This window comes from Sphaeramia orbicularis, chromosome 16, assembly GCF_902148855.1.
Source record: "Sphaeramia orbicularis chromosome 16, fSphaOr1.1, whole genome shotgun sequence".
In the NCBI taxonomy this organism is placed as follows: Eukaryota; Metazoa; Chordata; class Actinopteri; order Kurtiformes; family Apogonidae; genus Sphaeramia; species Sphaeramia orbicularis.
This window is the reverse complement of record NC_043972.1, coordinates 1,916,379-1,942,327: the sequence shown is the minus strand read 5'-3', so window position 1 is coordinate 1,942,327 and position 25,949 is coordinate 1,916,379. Positions and strand designations below refer to the sequence as shown.

The window sequence follows — 25,949 nt, the reverse complement described above, 5'->3', positions numbered from 1 at the left end:
ACACACGACTGTAAATGGTCTTATATAGCACTATAAATAGACACTATGTTAAATTTGATAATGCTAGTGTTTGTTTGTAATCCAGATATGCAGGTTTTTCATGAATCTCAGTCTCATTCCAGGTTTTGTATGTAACCCATCGCATCCACTTGCGTTACATGCAGAACCTGCCCAGCTGAATGCATATAAATCGTGAATGATTTTGCAACAGCGGTCATTTTTGTGAAACTCGACCTTGCATAATTAGTTCAACTTCCAAAATGTACCTGTGAGAGAATAAAAAGATATTCAAAAAATAGTAGTTTATGATGTCTTCTGATGAGGTCCTAGTATCTAATCTTATCTATCTATCTATCTATCTATCTATCTATCTATCTATCTATCTATCTATCTATCTATCTATCTATCTATCTATCTATCTATCTATCTATCTATCTATCTATCTATCTATCTAGTTTTCTTGTTTTCTTGTTTTCTTGTTTTCTAGGATCTGGTTCTCTCCTCTCTCCTACATATCCCAGAGGTCTTTGCTAGAACCTAATCAGTCACATGACCAGGCAGCAGGAGCAGGTGGTTCCTGGTCATATGATGTTGTTAGCCTAGGCTTAGGAGCAGCCACATCTGAGCTGAATCACAGCCCACATCACTCCCTCTGCTGAAAGGTAAAGCCGGAGGACTCCCTCCTTTTCTTCCTGTGTGTTTTCTGGCTTTAGTGGTGAATGATGCAGCCTCGGAGAGAGACAGAGAGAGTAGGAGGAGGAGGAGAGGGAGGAGATGGGGAGCAAGGATGAGGGGGATGGGAGGCCATCAGTGGATGCCTGTCCGTTTGCTTCCTCCACAACACAAGGAAGCAGATGCTGTGCTGAGACTGACTGAGTGCATGTGTGTGCTGTGGGTGTACTGTGTCTGACTGACTGGGTCTGGACGGATGACACGCTGTCAGAGATGTCAGGACATGTGATTGAACATGGATGTGTGTGAATGTATGAGGAGTAGTTGGAACATCAGACCTATCAGGTGTTCTTCTGGCAGGAGGCCAAACATGGAGGGCTGACTCCTCCTGTCTGCTTCCTAATCAACTCCCCATAACCTTACAGACCATATATGTTCAGATAAACACCCTTTCTCAGGTATAATCTTATTACTGTGCTGGCAACGAATCTTTCATTCACGGTATTAGCATCCTGAGGGTTGGGTAGGCCTGTCACCATGACTACACACTCACCATATTGTAAGTAATTCAAAAAATGATGGTTATTTTACAAAACTGTGATACTTATTTCCAAATCACAGAGTGGGATTAACAAAATGACATACTTTATCATTATTTCCACCATTGTTTGACCAGCACTGAACATCTTCTTTTGCTCAGAATTCAATAGTGAACTAGCACCGTGGTGTTTTATTTTGATTTTATACTACAGTCAAATATTTCAGTGATGGGCTTCATATGCTTAAGTTGTGTGATATCCATTATTTTAAAATTTCAGCAACAAAACACAAGTAAATATTATTGATTTTACATTTATCAACATTCTATGTCAGGTAATGGCTGACATACTTCTTCATAAAGTGCACAATGAAACTATTGTTTGACTAAATATAGTTAATTATATAGCCAATTATTTGTAGGGCAATTAATCTTCAACTCCAATTTTCAATATTATGAAAAATAGTGCAGGGCGGGGTACTAGATGGAACAACTATTTAGTTTTATTTTGCAGATTCTGACCATTTTCAAGCACACAAAGCAGTTTCATAACATAAAAAGCCTGTTTATTAACATGCAGGTAAATCGTCATGTGCACCAGTTGGTCAGTTCTGTACTTCAATCTGGCATTTTTTTGTTATTGTTGTTGTTGTTGTTGCCTCAAATGAGATTTTCAGCTTAAACTAGAAGCACTCGGACAGCGCAGACCTCCACCAAGGCAGATCAGTGCCCCGGATTTGGATGAAAATTTCAGGAAATGTTGATACTGGAAGGAACGAATGATTAAATTTCGGTGGTGATCGGGGGTGTGGGGGGACCACGGGACCCATTGGTCAGCCTTGGCGGAGGTCTGCGCTGTCTTTTCTAGAAAAGCACTCCCCCGATCACCACCGAAATTTAATCATTTGTTCCTTGTGTCAGTAAGCAACATTTCCTGAAATTTTCATCCAAATCCGTCCATAACTTTTTGAGTTATCCTGCACACAGACAGACAGACAAACCAATGCCGACAAAAACAGAAGCTCCTTGGTGGAGGTAAATATAAACCTGTTAAACACAAACTGAAATTTTCTGGTAATGTGTCATTAATAAAAAATAATACTTGAGATATCTGATATTTAAGAAATCTGATTGGTGCCATTAAAGTATCAAAGTTTGATACGAAAACACCTTGTTATCCCTGTGTGTTCCCCAGTGTGCAGATGAACAGTGGTGCAGATCCAGGTTTATTTACTGATGGCCCATTTGATAGATGCATGTACACGAATAAACTGACAACAGTGATGATCTGATGCACATATTAGAGCAGTGGTTCCCATTAGGGATGCACTGATGCCGATACCAGTATCGGTATTGGCTCCGATACTCAGTGTGTGTACTCGTACTCATATTCGTAAAAGTAATCCGACACAAATGCAGCAATCCCACTTCTGTTCGTGTGACATTCCCAGTTCAGTGCAGCAGGTACGAGGAGGAGGAATAATGTGTGTGAGTGTGAAGAGTGTGGAGACTGAACTAAATAAATGAGGCTGATCACAGTAAGGCTGACTGACAGTAGCGTTCAGACACACACAGATACAGACGCAGCCTTCTGTCCGTCCTCTGTGTACATTCCATCTGTTTTCCAGCTGATGGAGGATGAGTACCCAGACACAGAATACCAGCGGGAGTACGGAGCGGTGCGGACCACTGCCAGTGGAAGTGAAAACCAAACCTCTCACTCATTTGTCTTTTCTCTTCCTGGTGAAGCTAAACTTTTAAACCTTACAGAGAAAACGCTGCAGCATTAGTATCACAGTAGCGTTCCCTCTGTCGTCTACATGTTTGTTTTTACTGACTTTCTTCTTCTTCTCATAAAACTTTCCTCTTCTTCGTGGTATTTGTCCAGTATGGTTAATTCAGAGCGGCGCCCCCTGGTGGATTAACTGACAAACGCGCATTCCAACACATTAAATGTCAGTAGCAGCACTTTGTTCCAGTCAGACTAATGACAACGACAATAAAGCACATTTACAAAAGGAACTAACAACTGGAATGGGATTATTAAGGACTAGGATCGGTACTCGGTATCGGCAAGTACTCAAATGTAAGTACTCATACTCACACTTGGTCTGGAAAAAAGTGGTATCGGTGCATCCCTAGTTCCCAACCTTTTTAGATTCGTGACCCCATTTTAACATCATACATTTCTGGCAATCCCAGACATTCCAAAGACTTTTTTTTTTTTTTTGCAAAAACTAAAATAGTTTGCTCTACTTTGTTGCAAATAAATGTTAATTTCAGAGGACATTTAGTCTATATAATGTCTATTATTGTGGACAGAGGCAGTAAATCCAGGTGTAGATTACTGCACAAAGGCTCAGGATCTGTCCAGTCAGTCCAGCTGGGATTTACAAGGACAATTAATACTGAACAAACAATAGAATAGAACAGAATAGAATAGAATAGAATAGACTTTATTTGCAATTTGCACAGATACATCGCAATATAGATACACTGGAATTCTTGTGTGTTTCCCTGAGTCACAGTTAGAAAAAAACATGAATAAAAACAGAAACAACACATAAACACAATTAAAACATAAACACAACTAGAACATAAAAACAGTTATTGCACAGACAAACACAAATACACATTTGTGAAACAGAGTAGTGATCAGAAAAAAAGTAATAATAAGAATAAGAATACTGACGGGTAAAAACAAGTTATTGCGCATTCAGTTAAGAGTATAAAAGAATAACTCAAACTATGAATTATGAAAGAGCTGCAGCATCTGAAACTGACCACAATGAACATTTGACACAGAAACAGAACCACAGTGCTGCAGTTTCACACTCAGTTTGTCATGTCTTTTATATTTTGTGATTGTCTCTATCAACTCACCACATATATTTTATTAGTATTTTTTTTTTAATTAATTACTAGAAATTTCTGCATTATCATTATTGTCATTTTTGCATTATTTTTTTTATTTTTGTAACTCCATGAAAAATAGCTTTATAAAAAAAAATTCAATCCCATTTTTTTGATGCCTAAAGAGGAATAAAATCACTCAAGAAAAAAATCTTGATAAGGTTCTCATAATTCATGTATGAAAGGGTTAAGTGTGTGTCCATTTTAACAAAGAAAAAAAAAAAACAGTTGCAAATGAGTTCTTTCAGGCTTTGTGATTGCAGGGGGATGTCGGTACTGAAGCTGCTGGGAAAATGACAGAATGTATGTCTTTGCTTTTAGTTTGTTTTCACTCAGTGTTCTGGAGTACAGTACAGATTTATTTGTCTTTTTAATGCCGCCTAGTTCTGTGTTTGCTGAATTTTCTACTTGTGTGTTTTAGAGTGTGTGGAGGGGGAATGTGGTGAGGGTTTTCTACTGAGGAGCTGGGGTTACAACACGTTTTCCTTTGAGGATTGGTTTGTGGGGAAATGTTTTTTCTTCCTCTCTTGTTGTACATTTGTGCGATCCCCCTTTGGGACCCTCCTTGATATTTACCACCAGCTTGTCACTTGTATTGTGGTTTTATTCAGTAAATTTTTTATACACTAAAGATGTGTATTAGATCTGTGTGAGCTCTGCCATAACAGAAGATGAAACCGTGTCACAGATATAATACTTTAGCTGTTGTTCTTAGGCTTCAGACTACATTTTTGTACACACTAAGGAATTATAGCGTTGTATATGATAGTAGACACATGTACCTGTAGCAGTCAGATATATTAACAAATATACTGTAAGGCAAAAGAAAGGAGAAGCAAGACTGTAAAACAAACATATCAGCTGGAATTTATCTTCATTATAAAATCCTTGTCTGCCTTGTAGTGTGTGTAAATGTACCACTGTGGAGTAAAACGTATCATATTTATAACTGTTATAAAAGCAGTTGAATATGAACTTATATTTACTGTAAAAATCGACCTTGTGTGGTGTGTTGTTGCTACAGTGCTCATGGGTATGGGTTCTGCGGACACAAGAAATGAGTCCCAGAATAGTCACAGATGTGTAATACATGATCGACGACTGAATAATTGATTTGTGTGTGATTTGGACTCACAAGTTTTAACACATTTTTACTAATGCAAACCCAATGAATGGATATGAACATTTTATATACTGATCTTGAACTTCAGTTTCACAGATTTCATGGTTTTGACTTTGGGATGAGTTTCCAATGCATGAAAATGTCTGACATTGTTTTACATTTATTTACAGATTGTACACAAGTATGTTCAAGTTAACCTTTGCAAGTCAAACAGTCAATATAATTATACAATACATACAATTTGGGTTGGAGTTTGTGTTAGGGCTTTTGGTTGGTTGGTTGGTGGGTGGGTGGGTGGGTTGGTTGGTTGGTGGGTGGGTTGGTTGGTTGGTTGGTTGGTCGATTGGTTGTTTGGTGGGTGGGTGGTTGGTTAGTTGGTTGGTTGGTCGGTCGGCAGGTTGGTTGGCTGGTTGGTGGGTTGGTCAGTGGGTTGGTTGGTCGGCGGGTTGGTTGTTTGGTTGGTTGGTCGGTCGATTGGTTATTTGGTTGGTGGGTGGTTGGTTGGTCAGTTGGTTGGTTGGTCGGCAGGTTGGTTAGTGGGCTGCTTGGTTGGTTGGTTGGTCGGCGGGTTGGTTGGCTGGTTGGTGGGTTGGTCGGCGGGTTGGTCGGCAGGTTGGTTGGTTGATGTGAGTTGGTTGGTTGGTTGGTTGGTTGGTCGGCAGGTTGGTTGGTTGATGTGAGTTGGTTGGTTGGTTGGTCAGTGGGTTGGTTGGTCGGCAGGTTGGTTGGTTGATGTGAGTTGGTTGGTTGATGGGCTGGTTGATTGGTTGGTTGGTCGGCTGGTTGGTTGGTTGACTCTGTTGCCAAGCTAATTGTAACTACAGTTGTCCACTGTTGTTGCTGTTGCTGTAGTGGACCAGAGTTGAACATGTACATATCTGTGCACACATGCAAAATTTTGAAAAAATCCATTAACGTATGTAAATGTATTTGCACGTCCCATGTTTCACTTCTAACGACTAGTGGACTCCAGTTGACAGGAGTGGCACATCCTCCACATCGGGGCTTTCCATGGAATCTACTACCACTAGAGCCCCTCCCAGTCCGTCTCCACAGGCCAGTTATGGGCCATCTGATGTGTTTCAGCAAATGATTTCCCAGCCCAGTGTGATGAAATCATGTCATTTGAAAGTGGAATCGGTATTTTTCCAAATAGATAGATGAAATAGCTCCCCACTTATCAATTAGGTATACATCCATTAACCAACCACAGAAATCAATCAGATTGCATTAAAGTAGATTTAGCGCTCGCAGTCCCTCAGCCCCTTCGATCATATCCTCATGCTGAATAAATCCATCATGTTGTGAATATGTTCCAAGCATTTGGATTCATGGTTCTATCATTGTTCCATGTTTACTTGTGTTGGAGTGGATGTTATTTTAAAATACTGCCGCGTCTATCATCACATTGAGTACGAGCAGGTCTGATGGGAGAAACAAATGTAGATTCCGAATCTGAAGATGCTATGTTTGAAACGGAGGTCAATATCTGTTGTATAATATATACAACAGAGCTGCAACTGTCTTCATTTTAGAGGAAGTCACAGAAGCATCCCATAATGTTGAAGAGTCCTGTACAATTCTAATGTCTGCATTTGTATGTGAATGCAGAGGACTGGGGTATTATTGGCACATAACTGGAGTTACAGTTACAGCCCGCCAGCCAGCCCTGGGCCAGGATAATAAGTTATGAGTATGAGGAAGTCGCCAGTCCAGGCCAACACTAATGCACAGATAAGAGAACGCTGTGCCAGGTTATCCCAGTGGCTCAGGTGAGCTCCATTTTCAGTAATATTGAGCATATAATTCAAAATTACTGGCATTTTTTTGCAGAGAATACATTTGCAGATTTTGGGCCTCATAGCTTAGTTTAAAGGTTTTTGGGTTTTTTTCTCCAAAGTTTTTTTTTTTTTTAATTGAATTTTTATGTTGTAACAATCATAACTGTACAATTGAATGTACATAAAATATAACAACATGGTTATGTCCCAACCCTGATGCACCTCATACTCCAACAAAAATATATAAACGCACACATACAAAATGAATACATAAAATAAAATAAATTCATTAAAACAAACAAATAAATAATAATTAAAAAAATAATAATAAGAATAATGTAGCTGGGATAGGCTCCAAGCGACCCCCGTGACCCTAGTGAGGATAAAGCGGGTTCAGATAATGAATGAATGAATGAATGAATGAATGAATAATAATGATAATAATAATAATAATAATAATAAAAAATTGCATTTATAAAGCACTTTTCATTCAGCAGAATCTCAAAGTGCTACAGAAAGAAGACAGTCCAATAAAAAATAAATTACTGTATTGGGAATAAAAGACTAAGAGAATAAAACAAAGCATCATGGTGTAATAAATGAATAAATAAATAAATAAATAAATAAAAAATGACATATATATCCTTAGTTACAATGAGAAATTGTTTGTGTCCATCTTTTTAATATATGATAAGACAGGCTGCCACATTGCATAGAACTTGGCTGCATTATCTCTTGTGGTATATATCTTATTTTTTTTAAAGTGTATTTTGAAGAGGATTTTAAGGCAAAGTCCAGTTTAAACAGCAACAGTAATTATAAACAAACAAAACCTGTCTGGGCGGACACTCGCTCAGATCACCTATTAGACTACAGAAGCTGTAAACCTAGCCTTTAATATTCTCAGATGCTCAGACAGAAGCGGTCTTTTTGGCAGAATGGAACAGTGAAATCTCCTCGGAGACACACCCAGATCCTCAGCTGTGTCAGCAGAACATGAGCTGCACATCCTTCACATTTGTGAGTATGTTTACGTATGGCTCCCATTCAGATCTGCCATCTGCTGCAGTATTTATACAAATAAATGATCATCCGTTGGCAGACAGGCGCAGTCACACTGTGTTGATAATTTGCTTTTGCCTGGTATTGTGTGATTCATTTCAGTGCTGATGGTAATAAAAACAACCCTAATTCCAACTGTACATCATAGAGACAACAGTAAACAGGCCTTCTCTCTGCCTGTGTGTGTTTCTCTGCAATGTGTGTTCTGGGCCAAATCCAATTTAGTGAAAATGCTACAGTACTTTGACCTTTTATGATCATCCTATTTTCTTACGTAAAATAATAAAAAAAAACAACAACCCATAAATAAGTAAAGTTAATCTGGAAAATATAAAATATAATTTGTAAAAAAAAAAAGTCTTTCCACCCACTGTTTCTCAGTATTCAGTAGTTTGTTAAACTCTTCATAGAATAGAATGCCTTTATTGTCATTATACACATGTACAAGGAAATTAAAAGAGACAACTCTCTTGTGGTGTGTAGTGCAAAACAGTTTAAAAGAAAAGTGTATTCAGAATAAAAACAAGCATGTCAACCAAACAAAAAACGGTACAGATAAATTTACTGTGCTTGACCCTGGCTGAACGCTGAGGATAAATGTTAAATATACTGTATGTCCTTATCTGAGGTAATGTCGCTGTAACGCAGGGCTGTCAAACTCATTTTCTTTCAGGTTCCACATTCAGCCTAATTTAATCAGCAGTGGGCCAGAGCAGTCAAATAATAGCATGATAGCCAATAAATAATGACAACTATAAGAGGGATAAGAGGTGTGGCTTATTCTTGACAGAAAAGTTACTTGGAAAATAGACAGCAATCTGTACAAATTAACAATACTATGTCACAATACAGGAAGGTCACCTGTGGCGTACCCCAAGGATCGGTGATTAGTTTAGTTTTATTTAGTTTTGACTTTTTTACTCTAATTCAGTTTGTTTTAATTAGTGTTCAGAGCAGGTGTGATAGTTTTTATTAGTTTTCTTTTTTTTTTTAAATGCTTAGTTTTAGTTCAGTTGTAGTTCAGTGGTCTCTTTTCTCTTCTTCTTTGTGGTCGTATTCAAATCAATCCCAGACAGGACTCTGCTGCTTTAGTCTCCATGTTTCCAGGTAGAGTGGGGACCAGAAGACGACTGGAAACCACAAGTGAACACAAGTGACGGAGCAAAAAGTGTTGTATGGAGACAGCAGCTAAAACTGCTAGAGCGAAATAAATTGCTTTCGCATCAATCCGACATTGACAAAGACGAAAATGAAGGGAATTTTATCCATAATTTTGATCCGTTTTATTTAGTTTTATAAGCACACAATACAGTTTCAGTCAGTTATGTTTTTTTTCTTTTAATTATAGTTTTTATTTATTTCAGTTAACGAAAATGTTTTTTCAATTCTACTTTTTGTCATTTCATTCATTTTCATTAATGATAATAACCTTGTTCTGTACATATAGTAACCCATTAGTAGTCAGCTGCATCTCTGCAAATGTGCTGCACAAAACATATACATGGATTTCAAACTCACATGAGGTATGCAGATTTAGCTCATTTCATACAAATAGGGCTTTAAATGTGCTTACCAGTACGAATAAACCATTGGATTTGTGTTGTAATGTGGAAACAGAGCTTTAACCAAACAGTGCTGCAAGCTGCCCAACAAAGGTGAGAAAATATGGAGCAGAACTGTTGGAAGCACTCTATGCTTCATTCTAGCGTTCTCTGTGATCAATCATTTTAAATGCCAGTGTTGCTACATACAGTATTATTTATGGTTAACATGTTATACACTGATTTAGGTAAGGGAGATGATAATTATTACAGCACAGCGGCTTAAAAGTGTTTAAAGGTGCAGTTATTTTAAGGTTGCAACTGAGTCACTGATTCATCCTCATGCCTATATCTGACCACAGAAACATATGTAAATGTGAAGTTTATTGTGAACTGGACTGTAGTAAAGCACATGTATATGTATGTGAGTACAGAGTGCAGGCGAGGACACGGCGCAGGTATAATGAGCTGACAGCGGACACACTAAGCAGCTGGATTTGTAGCCCGTGAGGCAGTAAAATGCAGACTTTCTGTTGCCTGTATATTTTTTTCTTTTTTCTTTTCCTTTATTTATTTCAAACATGCAAAGAAAAAAACAAAAAACAAAATAAAACAAAATAAAACATTTAAATGAACAGAATCTATCTTCAAGCACATTCAAGTCTGAAATTTTGCAAAAGGAGTAAGAAGAAGTCTAAACTAATTTAATCCAACCCCTCAGTGCTTTTACACCTTTATCACTAACTTAATACAACAATCAAACAATACTATTTTCTTAATTTTAGCATCGAACCACAACAAATCCATCCTGCAGTAACTGAATTCTCCACACCAGTCTGTTCATGTCAGTACAGTCGTACAAACACTCAACAGTTCAACAGTTTTCTTCAATAATTCCAGCAGATTTATCAGTTCAACATCATCATAAACAAACAGAACTCGCTGTCATTATTAAATACTGTAACCTCCCAAGAATCAGTTCTTTATATCTTTTTTCAAACTGAATTATGTTTGATATTTGTTTGATCTCCACACAGTTTTCCTCCACACATGGTCATACAGAAACTTTTGAACCTAGTGCGTACTTTATGAATCTTTACATTTAATTTTCCCTTTAAATCGTCGCCTCCCTCTCTTTCACTAAACACTTCTTGAATATTGTCCGGCAGTCAGTTATTCTTTGCTTTATACATTATTTGAATAGTTTTGAATTCAAAATATGGAGCAGAACTGTTGTAAGCACTCTGTTGCATTCAAGCGTTCTCTGTGATCGATCATTTTAACCCTTTCATGCACAGCGGTCACTACAGTGGACACTTATTCTACTGCTGCTCTCTTGTATATTCATGGATTTTGTTTTAGTTTCATATCTGCCAACACATGCATCATTCCATACACTACAACTGATGACATCGCTGGAACTTTGCTGTTCTTGATCAACCTGATCTAACATATTTGAGTGTAAATCAAATTGCTTGTTACCGTTATTAGACTGTAATTAACAGCAGAAAGATTTTTTTTTTTTGCATATTATCTCCATGAAGTGAGTAATGACTTGTATTAGAGTTTGTTAAAATATGAGAAAACATCAGATTAACAGCAATAAAATGTTCTTATTTCATAGTTTTCACACAGTATATCAGTAAATACTTGTTTTCTTTGCTTTCTGTGGTGTCCAGTTTTGTGGACGTTTTTGCAACTCTGTGGAAAATAGCTTCATAAAAAAATGCCTAAACAGTAGGGATGTCTGATAATATTGGCCCACCGATATTATCGGCCCGATATTGGCATAAAAATGTAATATCAGTGAATATCGTTATCGGTTTTTTTGCCTATCATTAAAACTGATAAAATAATGCCTTGATTTCGCCAGCATTTACCAACGCGTAAATGAAGCATTGTTTGTAGCTGAAAGAAATGTGCAGTTTTCAAAATTGTACAGTAGAGCTGCCACACTGTAACAGACTCATGGAGGGAGGGAGAGAAAATAAACAAATATGGCCTTTTTTCCACAACTTCAGTTGAAGTATGTGTTCTGTGCACAAACAGTGTTTACATTTTGAAAGCCTTGTTGCATTTGAGAATGCGTCCAATGGGGCATCACAATAAAATTAGGCATGATGTGTTAATTCCATGACAGGAGATATGTGATGTTACCTAAAATTAGTTTAATATCCCACATATATCGGCAGCGGTATCGGTAGATATCAGAATCGGAAATTAAGTGTTGGATAATATCAGCATATCGGTTTTTGGCAAAAAAGCCAATATCGGACATCCCTACTAAAGAGGAAAAAAAACATTCAGGAAAAAAAAAATCTTGATTAAGGTTCTCATAATTCATGCATGAAAGGGTTAAATGTCTGTTGCTACATACAATATTATTTATGATTAACATGTTATACACTGATTTAGGTAAGGGAGATGATTATTATTACAGCACAGCGGCTTAAAAGTGTTTAAAGGTGCAGTTATTTTAAGGTTGCAACTGAGTCACTGATTCATCCTCATGCCTATATTTGACAACAGAAACATATGTAAATGTGAAGTTTATTGTGAACTGGACTGTAGTAAAGCACATGTATATGTATGTGAGTACAGAGTGCAGGCGAGGACACGGCGCAGGTATAATGAGCTGACAGCGGACACACTAAGCGGCTGGATTTGTAGCCCGTGAGGCAGTAAAATGCAGACTTTCTGTTGCCTGTAGATTTTACTGTGACACGATTATCAAGAGGCGATATAGCTGATCATACTGCTGATCATATATGTTTATTTGGTGACTATAAAGGAGTTTTATCACCACTGCTCAGTAGCTTGGAAATGACTGCTGAATGTGTCTTTATGGACCCGGATTCTCAAGGAGGAGCTGGAGGACATAGAAGGGGGAAGGACGTTCGGACCTGCCTTCTGTAGCAACCCAGACATGGATAAGCAGCAGAAATAGAAAGGATAGAAGTCTATCTAAAAAGTGTGCACTTTGTTTTCTATGTATATTTTAGTGCAGTGATCTTCTTCTGGCCTGTCAACAGTGTTGGGAGTAACATGTTTTAAAAGTAATGGATTACAGTAACAGATTATTTTTTGCTGAAACACAATAGTGTAAGACATTACTAATCAATGTTCAGTAATATTTTACTCGGTACATGTTCAGTAGTGCTTGCATTACAACACACTTTTTAAGCCCATAATTTAATTGCTCAAATGAAAACAAAACAAAAAAAAGCAAGACTGTGAGACCTTAACCCTTTATCAGGCAAGTGACTATTTTTGGTAATTTCCTCACACATTATAAAACAGTGGTTACAACAGTTCCAGTGAGGACAGTGAGTCAACAATCCCAGGTCCAATGTGGTCTCCAGGGTCTGTCGGGTCCAATGTGGTCTCCAGGGTCTGTCAGGTCCAATGTGGTCTCCAGGGTCTGTCAGGTCCAATGTGGTCTCCAGGGTCTGTAAGGTCCAATGTGGTCTCCAGGGTCTGTCAGGTCCAATGTGGTCTCCAGGGTCTGTCAGGTCCAATGTGGTCTCCAGGGTCTGTCAGGTCCAGGTGGACCTGCTTTGTTCTGTACCATGCAGTACTGGTACTAATGTAAGGACTGATGTTCAAAGGGGTCATGTGGATGTGGACAGGGTTCTGGATCAGCACTTATGTTGGTCTAATGTTCTAAAACACATGTTCCTTTTAGCTTACATGTGTTTTTTTGCTATATACGTGCAAGACACCAAATATGGTAACTTCATTGACCTTGATTTTCACCATAATTTTTTTTTTTTTTTTTTTTAAATCTCACAAAAGTTCTAAAGTCTTATATCCTCCAAGAACACACTAAGGCTGAAATTTTGAATTTCAGAGTTTTTCTATGAGTATCCTATAAAGGGTTAAGGAATCCAAAATGCGTCTGTACAGTTCTATTTCCTGTTGGAGTTCAGCCAATGGGTGAAGATGGCAGAAGACGTGTCCTCATTACTAACCCTAACCCTGTTTTAAGAAGCTAGTAAGCTTTTTTTTTTTTTTTTTTAATTATTTTACCTTACTTTTATTGTACATATTTATTTATTTTATATATCTTGTATTCTTTTTTTTTTTTGTCACCCCTTACCTTGTATCTCCATTGTTGGTTGTCTGTTGGGATGGGTCAGTGTGTTTTTTACTTCAAAAAAAGGTAATTCCACTTGTCAATCAAACACAGTACTGAGCTCCAACAAATTCCCTATTTATCAAATGAAATGTTCTGAAACTACACGATCTTGTCGACCTTAATACTCTTATTGTACTGTCTAAAGCCCATGAACATATGCTCCCCTACAGTCGACAGGACATGTTTGAGTCCAGGCAAAGGAATTAGAATTTAAGGGGAACTGAAATCTACGAGAACATTAAATGTAGAACAAACAGAAAAAGCCAGTGTATCTGTGTCAGAGGGTTCATCTGTGGAATAATCTGGAACAAAACTGAAAAATGTCTGCTTCAATCTGTGAATTTAAAAGGATGAATAAATCCACTATAATAACAAAATATACAACATTATAGAAGTACGCAGAAAATAAGAAATTATAGTTAACTGGTTATCATGATAAGAAGATACTACCATATTTATTGATCATTGTATTTGGAGTAAATATTTAAAGTGCATATGAATATTATAGTTTATATTAAAAATGGTTCATTATGTAAATCTGATTGTGTATGAGGTGACTAAAAAAAGTGTATATGAATGGTTTGTGTTATTGTAAAAATATACAGAGGAAAATGTGTGTTAACGAAGCAAAGGAAGCGGATCTAGTTTGATAATTAGTTTGTAAAAAGGGGGTGGAGTCAATAAGTTATACTTCTGCACACTCCTTTTTGAGCGCAAAAAAATTGCATTTATTTATTTGTTTTGACCATGTTGTTTGATTCTTTGTTATCTGATGACTCTGTGCTTGAAATAAACTACTATTACTACTGCTGCTGCGGTCGTAACCAAATAATTTCCTGTAAAGGATCAGTAAAGTAGCTATCGATGATCCCTGTGATCGGAAATGACAAGGTAAGCTAACGTTTCTATGACTAGTCAGAATTCTTCATCAGTTGCCATGCCCCCTGTTTAAACGTGTCAAATGTTGAAAAAAAAGCAAGCGTTCCTGCTGGGATTCAAACACCTCAGACTGTAGCGTTGCTTACTGAGCGAACCGTCAACATGTACTTAAGGGCGTCCCAAGGCTCTCCTATCTCTACATACATACACACATAACGCATAACACTGGGTTACAAAAAAATGTTTTTTGAAAGTTGTCTAGGTTTTTTCAACTGAATCAGGACCTTTTTGCACCGCTGAATCCAAAAATGACATCTGTTTTTCTCAATCAGGTCAGGTTTTTTTTGCCAATTTGATTTTGAAAAATTTGATCTTCTCACAAAATATAATAATTAATACCAAAATAAGATTGGTAAGCACACTTTATGAAACTTGTGACTTGATTCCTGTTAGGTACAATGGTGTATTCACCGCAGATGGAGCAGAATACGTCAGGCTTATTTTTGCAAGATCTTCTAGTTGAAGCCATTTCATTCACCTGTAATATTAAAAAAACCATTAATCATAAATTGGCAAAAGTGAAATCTTCAGAACTCATTTATTGCAAGAAATATGAAAGAATTCTGTATCATATGATGTGAAAATGCCCATAAATGTAAGCAAAACTGTTAAAAAGCCAATATGTAGCATAGTTCAGAAAGTTGACCCGATTGAGCAAAATGAATGTGATTTTTGGATTCAGCACACCAAAATGATCCTAAATCAGCTCAAAAAACTGAAACAATACATTTGTTGTTGACCAGTGTAATACAGGAGGCATGTAGCGCATTACAATTCAGAGACAGTAACATTGTAAGGTAAAGAATTACTTTTTAAAAAACAGTGACAAGTAATTTGTAATGGATTACAGTTTGGAAGTAACTTACAGAACACTGTCTGAGTAAATCATTGAGCGCTCATATTTAGGAGTGAAAGAGCAATGAAACATCTGAAGAATCACAGAATAGAAACGTCTGCACAGAAACAGAAAATGAAAATGAGGTTATTTTTTTCATATAAATATAGGTTTTGCACAGGACACATCAAGATATAATGAAATGTGAGAAATTTGCTGCTCACTTTTTATGCTTGACAGAGCATAAAACTATTTTGGACTCGTGAGCTTTTATCCAAAGACCTTAGGCCAAAATATCTGCGTGGCGTGCAAGTTATCTCATAAGCAGTTCACCCAGAATTGATGCTGCTTGTAAGACGAAGCCTGTTGGTTTTTGAAGCTCTCCTGGTATTTGCTGTAGAAGCAGGTATTCAGCCTGGGAGTGGAGCTGCATCTTCACAGCATGTTGTTTGTTAGGTACAAGTGTTTGGGGATTTTTAAATGAAAGTTTCAGTCTCTTGTGAGCCTTTACACCTTGGGTCTTGTTAAGACACAAAATGAAGCGTGCAAATCCAAATGTCTTCATCTTGCCAGTCAGAAAATGATGTTAGAAATGAGCAGGTTCGACTGGATCGGGGGTCGACCTAATGGCATTAGGAAGTGACCTGAATGCTGGATGGCAACGCAGACCCTTTAGTGAGGACAGATAGGAAAGGGAAAGGAGCCTTTTTCTGGATTTAATTTGTGGATTCGGGGAGACAAGAGGCCTCGCCGTCAGAGATAACAAGGCCGAGCTCTGTGATGTGTGAATAATGGCTGGACAGAGGTTTAGACATCATTAGAATAATCAGTTCTGATGTGGACGGAGATGCACGGCAATACAGGGAGGGCCTACTGATGAGTGATAGTACACTAATTAAGATTCTGCTGGTGCACTGTTCTCTTTATATTGTCAACGAAAATGCACTCCGATCCAACCTCTGCCTGGGAGTTTGGGTTTAATACGCTTCTGCACATGGTTTCATCCTAATGTGCCCATTAAATGTCATTCATCGAGTTGTATATATTAGGGCATTAACTGAAAAGTCGGTTCGTCTACGCGACGACGTCTGTGGCACAAGTCGTCGTTACTTAGTTGGAGTCGACCAGTCGTGTGTTACTCTCTCTCTTTCTTCCATCACACGACAGCTCCAGCCTTCATACAGCGCATGTGGATACTCTCATCTTTCTACATGAAAACATGGAGTGCCAGGTAGTGATGAGCGGATCAGCGGACCCGGGTCGGGTTGGTGCGGGTCCAAAAAATGTTCCTTTATTTGTGGGGCGGGTCAAAAAATTCCACAAAAGCAGGTAAAAAAAAACAACCAAAAAACGACACACATCACTAGTGTAAGGCCAAGACTGAAGGAAGAAGATGAGTCAGAGTAGGAACTAAACTGTGATCTATTTAAACTAGGGATCCACCGATTCCAATACGAGTATCAGTATCAGCTCCGATACTCAGTGTGTGTACTCGTACTCGTACAAGATATCCGATACACTGCACCGATCCCACTTCTGTGTGTGTGACATTCCCAGTTCAGTGCAGCAGGTACGAGGAGGAGGAATAATGTGTGTGAGTGTGAAGAGTGTGGAGACTGAACCAAAGAAATGAGGCTGATCACAGTAAGGCTGACTGACAGTAGCGTTCAGACACAGATACAGACGCAGCCTTCTGTCCGTCCTCTGCGTACATTCATCTGTTTTCCAGCTGATGGAGGATGAGTACCCAGACGGAGAATACCAGTGGGAGTACGGAGCGGTGCGGACCGCCGCCAGCGGAAGTGAAAACCAAACCTCTCACTCATTTGTCTTTTCTCTTCCTGCTGAAGCTAAACTTTTAAACCTTACAGAGAAAACGCTGCAGCATTAGTATCACAGTAGTGTTCCTCTGTCGTCTACAGGTTTGTTATTACTGACTTTCTTCTTCTTCTTCTTCTCATTAAACTTTCCTCTTCTTCGTGGTATTTGTCCAGTATGGTTAATTCAGAGCGGCGCCCCCTGGTGGATTAACTGTCAAACGCTCATTCCAACACATTAAATGTCAGTAGCAGCACTTTGTTCCAGTCAGACTAATGACAACGACAATAAAGCACATTTACAAAAGGAACTAACAACTGGAATGGGATTATTAAGTACTCGTATCGGTACTCGGTACTCAAATGTAAGTACTCGTACTCGGTCTGGAAAAAAGTGGTGTCGGTGCATCCCTAATTTAAACTGTGGTCTAATGTTCTGAACCATGTTAGCACCACCAAGACTGAAGAGCACTGTGGACAGACTGTGGGTTTGGATAATCCTGTTCATGTAGTTCATTCAGACAGTGTGCTCTTTTCTCTAATACACTGTGTGTCTTTTCTGCTGCTGTCTGAACCTTTAACCACTTTATGTTGTTCAGTTAAATTTAACAGTACATTCCAGCTGTTAGTCTGTGTTTAGTTTGGGTTAAATGTCTGTGAAGGACTGTTGATGCTTGTGTCTTAGTTTTTTCTTCTGCTCTTTCCAGAACATGTTCATGTTCCAGTGAACGTCAGTACCAGTCTTTCATTGTTGAACTTCTGTGTCTGTGTTGTTCCTCCGCTGTCAATGTGATGATGTCATCATACAACAAGTCGACTCGACTTCAACTTTATTGACAAATAAGTCGATCTGAGAAAATCTGAAGTCACGAATGCCCTAGTACAGGGGTGTCAAACATGCGGCCCGGGGGCCAAAACCGGCCCACCAAAGGGTCCAGTCCGGCCCTGGGGATGAATTTGTGAAATGCAAAAATTACACTGAAGATATGAACAGTCCTTTTAGTTCAGGTTCCACATTCAGACCAATTCAATCTAGAATGGGCAGGATTCAGTCAAATACTATCATAATAACATAGAAATAATGACAAATCCAATTTTTTTCTCTTTGTAAATGTAAATATTTTAATGTATTTACACTAAAACAAAGTTTAATTTCGCAAAAAAAATGTGAATAACCTGAACAAATATGAACAACCTGAATTATCTTAACTGAAGTCAGTACAATTTTAACAATATTCTGTCTGTTATTAAATGTTTTGTGTGTTTGTAGATCCACTGTGATGTATAAATTATAATGTACATGTGTGAATGATAAACTGAAGCGTGATATTGTTAAAATTACACTAATTTTTTTCAGTTTGTTCATGTTATTCACATCTTTTGAAAGGATAGTTTGTAGATGTGAACCTTTTCATAATGTAAATGAACTTTTTTCGCTCTAAAACATAGAGAAAAGTTTGCAGTTGACATTGTTTCTATATTATTATTTGACTGGTCCGGCCCACTGCAGATCTCATTTAGCTGAATCTGGCTCGTGGACTAAAATGAGTCTGACAGCCCTGCCCTAGTATATCTTATATATTGGGTGAATTGTGCTTTGTTGTGCTGCTCCAGACAGTTCTGCTTGACTGGCTTAGGTTTTTAAATAAAGATAAAATATTTTTGGGTTTGATTTGGGCGCTAGAAAGCCTGCGCTCCCTCATGCTAATGCTGGGATCAGTTTAGCAGTTGGGAGCGATTCAGCTTCAGCTGGAGAGAATTCAGCATGTTTGAGGTTTTATTGTATTTCGCTACTCATCTCGCTGTCCGCCGGATTGGAAACACCATTGATCATATCAGATTGCTTAAGTAATTGATTGTTACTGGTTATTAACCTCCCAGAACTTTGGACCCGCTTGCAAGCCACAGAGAACAGCCTGTAATCAGTCACAAATGGCAGCCGCTAATGAAATTAGTTCCTGGTTCTGCCTCACAACTTTGTTTGTTCCACAAAGTATTGGCAAGGGCATAGAGATGCCATGGTTTCCTCTCCCCAGAGAATGGAGTGATAGAACAACAGAATGCAGATAATGAGCTGCTGTGTCTGTGTTGTCTCTTTGTAATTACTCATGTGTCTGACCAAAATATAAAGATGAGGGCATGAAAAGTTCCACTTCCAACGGTTTCTGTCGTGTCTACAGTGCCGCTGCAGGCAGGAGACCTAAATGTTGTTTAAATTAAGACGTGTTAAATTATAAAGACTCGTCAATGTTACAAGTTTGTCTTTTCCCACTTTAATCCACAGTAATTTTTCATTAAATCCACACAATATGGCCCTCCAGCACGGAGTGTATTTACATTTAAACACTTTTCTGACAAATTAGTTTAACACCTGTTCCTGTGTCTGCTGCAGAAAAATGCACAGTAGTGTCACAGTTTCATAAGAATGGTTTGAGTGACCTGACAGTAAATCTGACCGCTGGAAATTCAAAACAAGCTGAAATATATACTGTGTGATAATAGAATGTCTGTGAAAGATGTCTTATGATTTGAATCAGACAGCTGTTGTTTGGTGAATGAGTATAAATGTTTATTTTATTTTATTGGTTTATTTAATAGGGACCATGCACATTTATGAACACTGCTGTATAAAAAATACATTAATGTAAATATGCCAGACTTAGTAAAAATAACTACTTTTCATCTGCAGTCTCTAGGCAGGTGACAGAAACAAGCCATAAAACAGCCAACATGGTACATTAGTACATCACTCGTTCACTATAACTCAGGCTATTTTGTTTGGTTATTTATTTTTATTGCATTGGGCTGTTGTATTATATGTCCCATTTGTGTGTGTGTGTGTGTGTGTGTGTGTGTGTGGGCGTGAATGATGTAAAATTACTGTAAATAATTATAATTCTACTGTAATGTAGAGGAGACCCCAGGAAAAATAGAAACTGATGTTTCAGTTGCTAATGGGGATCTTAATAAATGAAATGAACTGAAATATAATTCCCTCACTTGTAAGGAAATGGTAAGAAAATACAGTGATTTTGTGAAGTAATATGGGATCATGGGAGTTGTATCAACTACCAGTGAATCTATACAGTGTGTCTCAGGCAGAAACAAATTTACAAACAAGCCAATTTATTACAACTTTATTTACCTTATGTCTCGTGACGCAGTGTATTTGTGGTACACCATTTCTTTTGACATAAACATGTAACTGACAGGCAACCAAACAGAATAAACATTACTTAGATTATATTGAATGTATCCAATTTTATTCTAAATGCAAATTATATAATGTAGACCTCGTCAATTTCATTGCATACTATAGCTTAAATATATATACATTTTTGGTTATATACCATAAATGCTTACATAATTACATCTCGAGACAATTTACACAATACTGTCAACATCTATTATTTATATAGATTAAAAATTATGGTAGGTGCAAATTGAAAAAAATAATCTCTCGGGATTTAGTCCCTGAATTCTGTCTATTTAAAGTTTTTACAGACTTAAGCTTTAGGTGCTTTTTATTATTATTTTTGACACATACATGAATTCAATATCAGTCTTCTCATCATAAACTCCGTGCTCTGTTCCTTTAAAAGCAAAAACAATACTGCTAATTAATATTCCAATGCTGACTTGTACAGAGTTTATTATAATTGTTTCTTCATTTCTTCAAAGCCCTCTTTCATTTGCACAATTTCATCCACCTGCCTGTGTAGCTCATCTTCTATGTTAGGTGGAGCAAATTTGATTGCGACATAATCAATCACATTTGCTTTCAAAGTATTCCACAGATTAGCCTCGGCTTATCAGTCAGCCAAAAAGGGCCGTTTGTTTCCCAAAGCATGACCAGATGACTGCTCGGCATTGTGTTTCCAAACGCCTCTGATTATCTTGTCATAATCAGCGAGAGAAATCCATTCAGTCAAGAGTCAGCTTTTGTTGAGGCTTGACTGAGACGCATCTTATCATCGAGTTCCAACGATTCGGCTTCATGACATGTGAAATCTGAATATTAAGGAATACGCAGGAAAAGTGATGGCAGTTTCCCACAGACCAGCGTCACCAGTGTGTGTATGCTGATAAAATAATACCCGACAGCGACTTTGCCTCACAAGTGGTGATCTAATGCTTTAAGACACAGGTGTCAAACATGAGGTCCGGGGGCCAAAACCGGCCCCCCAAAGGGTCCAGTCTGGCCTGCGTGATGAATTTGCAAAGTGCAAGTTAGGGCATCAAACTCAAATATAATATTATAATAACCTATAAATAACACTGGGTTACAAAAAAATGTTTTTTGCAAGTTGTCTAGGTTTTTTCAACTGAATTAGGACCATTTTGCACCGCTAAATCCAAAAATGACTTCTGTTTTTCTCAATCAGGTCAGGTTTTTTTGCTAATTTGATTTTGATTTTCCCTCTATGTATATGTATACAAGCAAGGAATGGAAGAACATGTGAATATAAAGTTTGAGATAGTTACTTAACCTGTTAAACCCTGACCATATTTTTAGGGGAAAAACGCCTAAACAGACAAACCCGAAGTAAATGAAGAATTCCTTCACAATAATAAGGTTCATATGGATGTTCTTGGTGTCTGTGGACATTTACAGACCTCACAGAATCTATTCCCATCGTCTAAAATATTGTATCTATTACTCTGCCTGAGTAAACTGGAACAAACTAAAAGAGAAATTAGAATTTTTTTTATCCTTGCCTGTTTTTTTTCGGCTGGATTGACAATGATATGCATAAATTAATTGTTCATGTCGGAGATTTTTAACAGCGTATATTTCACCCCACAAAGATTAAAAATCATGTTTGAACATTAAAGTTTGCACTAAAATACACTTTTGATGTACTTTTATTAACATTAGAGTCTAAACTTTGAGCAAAAGTTGAAAAAAACATCCATTGTCCTGATGTATTATATTTTTATAGTAGATGAATATTAATATAATTTTTTAGCCCTATTGGCCCACCTGCAGGCTGATAGGGCTATTAAGCACAAGCTGTAATTAAAAATAAAGTTGTTCTCTGAAGAGTGGGTGGTGGCAGGTGTTAAAAAAAAAAAAAAAAAAAATTGCACTGATTTTTCTGTTGACATTTCAGTTTTTTCAGGTTATTCACATATATATATATATATATATGAGTATATATATATATATATATATTTTTTTTTTTTTTTTGTAAAATGTACATATTTTCACAATTCAATGGGTTTTTTTGCTCTAAAACAAATAGAAAACCTTGGAGTTGTCATTACTTGTAGGTTAGTGGGTCATTATTTTACTAGTCCGACCCACTGCAGATCAAACTGGACAAAACGTGGCCCTGGAATCAAAATGAGTTTGACAGCCCTGCTTTTAGAGGTTTTAACGCTGGTGTCTGTACTGAGGTCTGTTCCCCACAATTGGGATTGTGTAGCCATGGTGACGGCTGTGAGAGACTGTGAGAAAGCAATCTCCAGGAAGTCATAGCCGCGGGGGTGAAGCATATGTGGCATGAGGATGGCACCAGAAGGCCGCATCGTGGATGTCCAGTTGGCCATCTGTTGTGCTCCTGGAGCCAGGGCCAGGAAGCCCCCCAGAAACCATACAGGAAGAACGGCCTTTTCAAATGCCAGGGCCCGGTACAGCGCTCGCTTCCCCCGGGAGCTCTTGGGCACATCCCAGACACTGAGCTTCAGACGCCCTCAGTGGGACTTCCACAAAACATCCTTGACTGGAGCAACGATTCCTTGTGGTGCATTTGTTGATGTGCAGAATGGGAGTGGAAGCAGACCCAGCATGGCTCGCTCATCAGCCAAAGATTATTACTCTTCCTTATGTGGGGCCAAGTCCTCAGGCTGTTCCACTCTGTTCCAAACAGGGAGCCCATTACCAGACCACGTCACTGGAGGCCTGTCCACAAGGCCTGAGGAGACCTATTGACATTCCACTGCTCGTGACATTATTATTATTAGAAACAGATCTGCATTTCGCTCAGCTCCAACAAACTGAAAATGGAACACAATGCTCGGTGTCTGCTGAGGTGGGAAGTGACGACCAAGGTTCTAATAGTGTTGGATTTTTCATTCTAGTTTAGTTTTATTTAGTTTTGACTTTTTTTTTTCCTCTAATTTATTTAGTTTTAATTAGTTTTTAGAGCAGGTCTGATAGTTTTTATTAGTTTTCATTTTTTTCTAAATGCTTAGTTTTAGTTAAGTTGTAGTTCAGTGGTCTCTTTTCTCTTCTTCTCTGTCGTCGTATTCAAATAAATCCCAGACAGGACACTGCTGCTTTCTCCCAACTTTAGTCTCCATGTTTCCAGGTAGAGTGGGGACCAGAAGACGACTGGAAACCACAAGTGAACACAAGTGACGGAGCAAAAAGTGTCGTATGGTGCCGCTAGCTAAAGTTGCTCGAGGGAAATAAATCAATCCGACATTGACAAAGATGAAAACAAAGGGAATTTTATCTATAATTTTTATTAGTTTTAGTTAGTTTTATAAGCACACAATACACTTTCAGTTAGTTATGTTTTTTTCTTTTAATTATAGTTTTTATTTATTTCAGTTAACAAAAATGGTTTTACAATTCTAGTTTTCATCATTTCGTTAGTTTTCATTAACGATAATAACCTTGGTGATGATGTGACAGAATCAGAGCCTTGTGTTACAGATTAACGTTCATAAATACAACAGCACACTAAACATTCAAGACCTGATAAAATACTTGACAATAGCGCTGCACAATATTGAAAAAAAACTGACATTGCATTTTTTTTAGCCCTGTGATATATTTTGCAATATGAAAAAATACTCAGGAGGATATAATAGCTGTGTGGCGCCGACGTATATGGTCAAACAAATTAGTTGTGTTTCCTCTCGTTGTGGCAACAGGTGCAAGGCAGTATCAACACGGAACGTGTGTTTCAGTTTCATCCTTGTAGCCAAAATAATTCCAGATAACTGACTGCTTTTTTCTGGGCACCAGGTCTTCATTTTTGGTGATCTTCTCTTGTTTGTTGCTCATTTTTCAATGTTGTTACCAGTGACTCACTCCATGTGCAGGGGTGTGGTTCTGCAAACTGATTAAGAATGATTGTGATTGGTGGATCGTTGTGTGCGGTGTGTGTCAGGTACCCAGGATGAAATGAGATGAGAACACGTTGAGTTCATTTACCTCCTACATTGCAGGACCTGTGATGTGACTATTACACACATGTACATTGCGATGACGATGCTCAAACGATATATCGTGCAGCTCTACTTGACAAACAGGAAGACAACTCCAAGGCACTCTCTTTAAGCATTAAAATACCTTTATTCTCACGGCATGGTCTATCTACTTTATGAATCCCTTTTTCCAAAAAGCACCTCGAACAAACTCTTCTTTGGGTCCGAGAAGCATTCCTTCCCATGAGTTTTTGAACCTGATAAAATACTGTTCGATATTCATTTAGTATTTTTTTTTAAGGTGCACTATGTAACATTTGTGTACGATTATGTGACTTTAGTGTTGTGTTGTGCTTGGAGGCAGTTGGTGTTTGCTAGCCAACTCCGTTGTACACCAACAGTAACTATTGTTGAACACTGTTGCAGCTGTAGAGAGGCAGAAGCAAGGCATTGAAGCATTCAGGACTGAGCAGAAGGAGTCCGATACAAGCCCTTTACATAGAAATCAGTGTACAGGAAACAGAAGACGGTGAAGGAAAAAGCAGAACCTGTAAATGTATGTTACAGTCCATTCACACATCAGAAATAACAGTGAATCAGTGTTGATGAGTGGGATGGGAATTGAGAACCGGTTCTTTTTGGGAACTGGTTCCCAGTAGCTCGATTCCTTGGAATCGTTTGCCTGCCTGCTTAACGATTCTGCTTATGGATTCTGTCTTCATTGTGCATGCGTGATGACGTCACACGTACGCTGCATTGTTTTGGTCAGAACGAAGACAACATGGTGTTGAGGCAGAAACGGACTAAACAGACCACACCAGGTCCAAACAGACCACACCAGGTCCAAACAGACCACACCAGGTCCAAACAGACCACACCAGGTCTAAACAGACCACACCAGGTCCAAACAGACCACACTAGGTCCAAACAGACCACACCAGGTCCAAACAGACCACACCAGGTCCAAACAGACCACACCAGGTCCAAACAGACCACACCAGGTCCACTGGAACGCTGTCAAAGCTTCCATTTCTTCTAAAAGGTGGAATCCCTCCAATCTGCTCAAACATTTGTCCACATGTGAATCATTTACAGGAATGTCACGTATTTGATTCTCTACTCAGCGGCGCTTGTGAATGTAGCGGCAGAGTGAACGCCGGGCCGGTTTCGGTGCGGGCAACAAACGTCGTAACTCCTCAAATACAAGTTTCCGAAGGTAAGAAGGGAAAGGAAATGAGGTGCACAACAATAGGAGACAAGCTGAGCAGAGTGGAACCAGTTCCACGTAGTAGAAATGCGGCAATAGAGGAATTGGTAAAGAGTCTGTAGTTTCACTTTTACTGTATGCCCCCCCCCCCCCCCCCCCCCCCCCCCCCGCATCATCTGTTCTTATTATTTGTACATACTGTATATGTTCTATTTTCGGTGC

General features: G+C 38.3%; 1 protein-coding gene across 1 annotated transcript in view; it reads left to right on the top strand.

Annotated features, from left to right (window-relative positions):
- The first annotated feature begins 563 nt into the window (after positions 1–563).
- Positions 564–25,949, top strand: part of tsnare1 (T-SNARE Domain Containing 1) — a 379,373-nt gene continuing 353,987 nt past the window's right edge. The window contains exon 1 of the mRNA XM_030159004.1: positions 564–662. The gene's annotated coding sequence lies outside the window, so the exon portion shown is untranslated. The remainder of the gene's footprint in view (positions 663–25,949) is intronic.